The 5,557-nt window shown below is 33.1% G+C and overlaps 1 pseudogene; it reads left to right on the top strand.

Annotated features, from left to right (window-relative positions):
* Positions 1 to 3,212: 3,212 nt before the first annotated feature.
* LOC128160159 (uncharacterized) lies at positions 3,213 to 5,184 on the top strand (annotated as a pseudogene).
* Positions 5,185 to 5,557: the final 373 nt, after the last annotated feature.

Genomic DNA, 5,557 nt, shown 5'->3' with positions numbered 1-5,557 from the left:
TTCTTCACAGTTTCTGACTCTGGCTCTATTTTTCTTTTTGCCAATTAACATGTCCATCAAATGATTTCTAAGTCCGCAAGGGTAACATTCCATCTGGCTGTTTTTGACTTGCTGTCATAATAGGGTATTTTCATGACGTTATACGTTCCTTTCAGCCCGGTCTGTTTTTGGTGTTTCAGTTTCTGGTTATTGTTCAGTAAGGTGTCATATTCCATCCTCTTTTGTATTTCTTCATCTCTAGAATAACCCTCAGGAATATTATTAGTGTCTCTTTCTTTCAGTCCAAAGCCTTCTGAGTTTCGTAAATTGTCGTCCAGTGGTAAGAAGCTTCTGTTTGACAAATGGATGGTTTTCTTTAAACTGTGACAGTAATATCACTTCTCCTGACAGTAGGGGCATGATCTAAGGGCTGCTTGTCCACTTAAATGTAAAATCTTGGAGAATGCTGGAATGTTTCACTGTAACAAGGCAACTTTCACTGGTGCTCTAATGTATGACATCCAAACAAGGAATTCTGTCAGCTCTAGGAGTTCCTCTGTTAAAAGTTCAAAGTATGACTCCAATGTTTGAGGTTCATAACCCTTTTATCAACTAGCGAACTGATTTTGAGTCCCATGAAGGTAAATTATAACTTAATTTAACTTTTTGCAGTTAAGTAGTTTTTACTACTATTAAACATAATGGATTTGATAAATCTATTTTCACGTAAATTTTTCCATTTACAATCCGATCTTTAAGGGTATTAAAAGATTACATTATTATTATAAGCCTCATTTAGCAAATAATATTTTAAAGTCCGTTAAGGAAGGGGTCTTTTCTGGTTTTCGACTTGTCAAATGTAAATTTGATTAATTGTTCATTAAATCAAGATGAAAGGAAATTAAAATAGTATATTTTTTCTTTCTTTTCTACAATCATACAATTTGGCATAAAAAGAAGTCATCAATGTTTAGAATATAACAAGGACTATATTTTTGGCGTACTATTGGCGTAGGGAAATATCACATGTTTCGCAATTCAGAATTGCTGCAGATTAATGAGTCTGTTTAAGCATTTTAAAAACAGTAACATTAATGTTGGTTTTTTTACTAATGTGAACTAATGATATGATACTTGGGATTTAGGGTATGTTTTTTTGAAAATATGATTTGTCTATCAAGTTACAATTTTATAAGCTTTGTGAAACGCCTATTCTATACAAGTTTTTCTCCCTTTATTTAAAGTGTTCAGAATGCTTAAAAATCTGAAATATTTTATTATTGGAAGCATAAATAAATAATGAGAATTTTTTATTTTTTTTTTTAATAGAGAAAATGCGGGCTAAGCAACATCAATTTAAGGGGTCATTTTCCATTAAAGTTAAATGACCTAAATATTTTGGAAAACATATTGACTTGCAGCCTCTGTTGCTACCAAAATGAAAGTATTTTGTTAGTATATTTACCTTATCTGTGGACAAGCTTTTCCAAAGAATTTTTGCTTTGCCATTCTCGTCCTATACAATATTGAATATGCTGTGGTTTCTCATTGAATTGAGAAATGGGGTCACCCACTCACTTGTATTGTAAATTCTAAAACAGAGCAATAACTGTGTCATAGATATATTCAATATTAAATTGTATTGGATATTAACTGATAACATGGTGAGAAACGGGTACGAAATTACGATAGTTTTATTTATTGAAGAATGTGGTGAAGTTTTGCAGATGTCATATTTTTTCTTTGTACATTATCGCCCAGAATTTTAAATTTCAGGGGGTTGGATCATCTCCCATCCTAAAATTCTTACTGATGTGTCCTCACGCTATGTGGTCGCGGGGTGTTACATTTTTCAAACCCGTCCATCAAATTCTCAAGAGTCAGGGCCAAGTGCCTCATAAATCAGTGACTAAATCTGCATAATGTTTTAAATTAGAGAGAGAGAGAGAGAGAGAGAATGAAGTATAATATTGTTAATTCGAAAAAACGTGGTCTACGTCTTCATGAGTAGGTAAGAATTTTTCTTCTTAAAAAGACCCAAACTAAATAACACAAAAAGGCAAGTAGGTATCTACGAATAAAAAAGAAACAGGCACACGTGATAAAACATGATCTTCACATTAGAATTAGAATTGAAAAAAAATTCTTAGATTTACCTATTTTTGTTTTCCCTGGCACAGTTGTCCATCTGCAGGTATAGCATGTCGGGCAGGGACTCCTTAATACCATAAAAACACTCAGAAGGATGGATAACGTCAAGTTCGTGGAAGGACTGCAATGAGAAATTTTAATCTTAAAATTCCACTATATTTAACATGTTAGTATCACTGGATCAGATACTCCTTAGTATCACTGGATCAGATACTCCAAACAGTTAAATTACTTAATTTTAACTATACTCGAAAATGAAGTGAAATGGGCTGAAAATCAGAACATTAATCTTCTTTTTGTATATTTTCTTATACATCATAAACTATTTTGAAAGCTTTGGCATATAAAAACACAGACTAGTAGATCAAAATCTTTTTTACAATTCTTATTGATAGTCATCAAGTTATCAAGAAAAGAAAGAAATATTATCGTCATAATACATCTATATAATTAGCATACCGGTACATGAAATGGTTGAAAGTGCATAACATAATGAATTCTTGATATGTACATTATATGTATTTTACTGTATCACTCATGTTAATTGAAACATTCCTGACTAATTCTCTTCTATCTCATATTTGTCTGCTATCTCTTTAAGGAGAGGCGCCTGAAGGTTAACTAAACAGCAGCACAATTGAAATATTTTTGTTGTCAAATGTCTGTACTGAGAAGGAACATGTCTGATAATTTCATAGTTTTTAATTCTTTCGTTTGCTCTCTCTACGTGTATTCTACTACGTCCAATTTTATAACACAGTTTTGCCTCTTCTCTGGTAAAATGAGATTTACTTGACAGGAAAAGAGGGATGTTCAATGATACCCCTGTAGAAAGTTTGTCATAAATATTAAATCATTATTAAAGTACTTTTGTATATCTTACTCAATTTACCCCTACTTTTCAAGCAAACTTCACCGAGTTTTAAATCATTTTCATTTCCTTAAAGTTACACAGACAATTTTGTAAATTTAATTAACAATTTTGCGATATATGGTAATAGTTCGACAAACAAGAACAAAGTACTTTTGTAATAACATCAATTCATTGTTAATAACAATAATTCCTGTTAATCTAAGTTTGAATTCAAATTTATCAAGTCCTTGTCTTGTAAATTCTTGTTTTTAAGTCAAATGCAACTGTGTTTAAGTACATGTAGTTGATTTCATCCAGTTTATCTTGTTTTTACAGACACGCCAAAGAAAGTACACCGAGTAACAAACTATAGAAGAAAACTTAAACTTGAACATCCGGAAAAATATAAAGAATATTTGAAAAAGCAGAAGGAGAGATGCAAGAAAGGAAGAGACAACTTAAAAAAACAGCTATCAAAGAAAAATCCATCAAGAGAAGCTTTACAGAAAAAACAACACCAGCTTGAACAGCAGAGAAAGCGGCAAGCTAAATACATGGAAAAAAGATTTTTAAACATTTCTGAAGAGAACTACGTGAAATCTAAGAAAGGTACAGTTGCCACAAGAAACAAGATGCAATCCAAAAGAGAGTACAACAGAGACAAACAAAGAATTTGCAGAAGTAAGATGACATCTCAGAAAAAGAATTCGATAAAGAAAAAAGACAGAAAGAAAACGTGGAAAGAGGCAGTCTGTAAGAAATAATATTGAAAGTCCAGAGTAAGAAAATAAACAAACATGTACAGTAGCAGTACAGTCTTCAAATTTAGGTGAAACAAACCTTATTGACGAACTGCGAAAAACACCTAAAGGAAAATCTGCTATTATTGGTGCAGCAAGAAGCTTAGTACAAAAAGGATATTGCAAGAAATTTCTTGCTGAAAGATACAAACTAAACAGAAGAACTTTATCAGCAAGGTCGAAGTTACAAAAGAAAACACGCAATAATGTGAAAAAATACGGTCATTTTACACTAGAACAGATATCTCGAGAGTTGTTCCTCAACGTAGGTATGCTACCAAAGATGGCCCAGGACATTTACTGCTGATATCTGTGAAAGAAGCATATAACAAATACAAAAAGGAAAACGCACAGGAAACCGTATGTTTCAGTACGTTTGCTTCTTTACGAACAAGAAATGTTCGATTACTAAATAAAACACACAGAGAGTATTGCATGTGTGGTACTGCCTTAATGTTAGGAACATGTTGTTGAGTTTAGAGCATGCCAAAAAGTCATCTGGCCCAACAAGTGTTAATGAAGCCAACTTGTTAGAAATGCTTTTGTGCCCAAAACCATCCAGTCAGAAGTTCTTTGCTCCACAATGCATTGAAGGAAAATGTTCTAAATGCAGTGACTAAGTAAAACCTTAGAAGAAAGATACAATGATATACCCGAAGACAAAGAGCTGACATGGAATCGATGGGAAAGATTTGAAGGCAAAGCAGTATTGGTAGCAAAAACTGGTAGAAAACAAGAGTTGATCCTTGAACTGGTAGAAACTGATATCTTGCATCCAGCACAAGGAACAACATTCTTTAAACATCTACACACAGCCCAGTGGCAGCAAACCCAATTCTCTCTAATAAAGGACAATCTGCCTGAGAATTGGATTCTTCAGGTGATGGATTTTGCTAAAAATAGAGGCATAAACTACCAAGAAGAAATCAAAGCAGCTTTTTTTTAAATTCCCAAATAACAATGCATCCTATTGTAAACTATTATCAAAAGGGATCGAGATGGCCTGGTCAAAGATGTCTGTATTATACTATCTGAGGACCTCTGCCATGACTACCATGCTGTAGACTTCTACAAATCCTTAGTGGATAATCACATCAAGGATCAGCTGAATGCAGCACCTTTGAAACAAGTTATTTTCTCTGATGGATGTTCTGCCCAGTACAAGTCCAAGGGACCTTTTGCAGACTTGTCTCTTAAAGAAATACAAATATCCAGAAATTTTTTTGGTTCTGAACATGGAAAAAAGTGCATGTGACGCTGAGATAGGTGTTTTGAATAAAGCTGTGGATCGAGCAATAATAGGGAAGAAAGTTGTTATTAATAACACCAAAGATCTCTTTGAATTCAGTCAAGAAAAGTTTATTTTAGATGAACCTTACACGAAAAGGAACTTTTTCTATGTGAAAGCAGATGAAATTTCGAGAAATCGACCAGAGACAAATGTCAAAACGATCCCAAATACAAGAAAACTGCACAATATTGAAAACACAACTGAACCATACTTGATCAAAGTAAGGAACCTATCTTGTTTTTGTGTTAACTGTGTGAAAGGAATATTTGAAAATTGCCTGAATTCTGATTATGTATCTGCTTACCAGTCAAAGAAGATTACTTTGTTGAAAATGAAACAAGATGCAAATAAAGGAAAAGAAACTGAAACAAACGAGAATAAAGAGGCAACAAAGGAACACATAGAGGCAATGTTGACAAAAAAGCGAAACTGTTGATGCAAAGAACTTAAGAAAGCAATTAAATGCTGATAAGGATGGTAAAG

The sequence above is a fragment of the Crassostrea angulata genome, chromosome 8 (genome assembly GCF_025612915.1).
Source record: "Crassostrea angulata isolate pt1a10 chromosome 8, ASM2561291v2, whole genome shotgun sequence".
NCBI classification, from domain to species: Eukaryota; Metazoa; Mollusca; class Bivalvia; order Ostreida; family Ostreidae; genus Magallana; species Magallana angulata.
The sequence above is the reverse complement of the archived record's forward strand: the minus strand, read 5'-3'. Positions and strand labels throughout refer to the sequence as shown.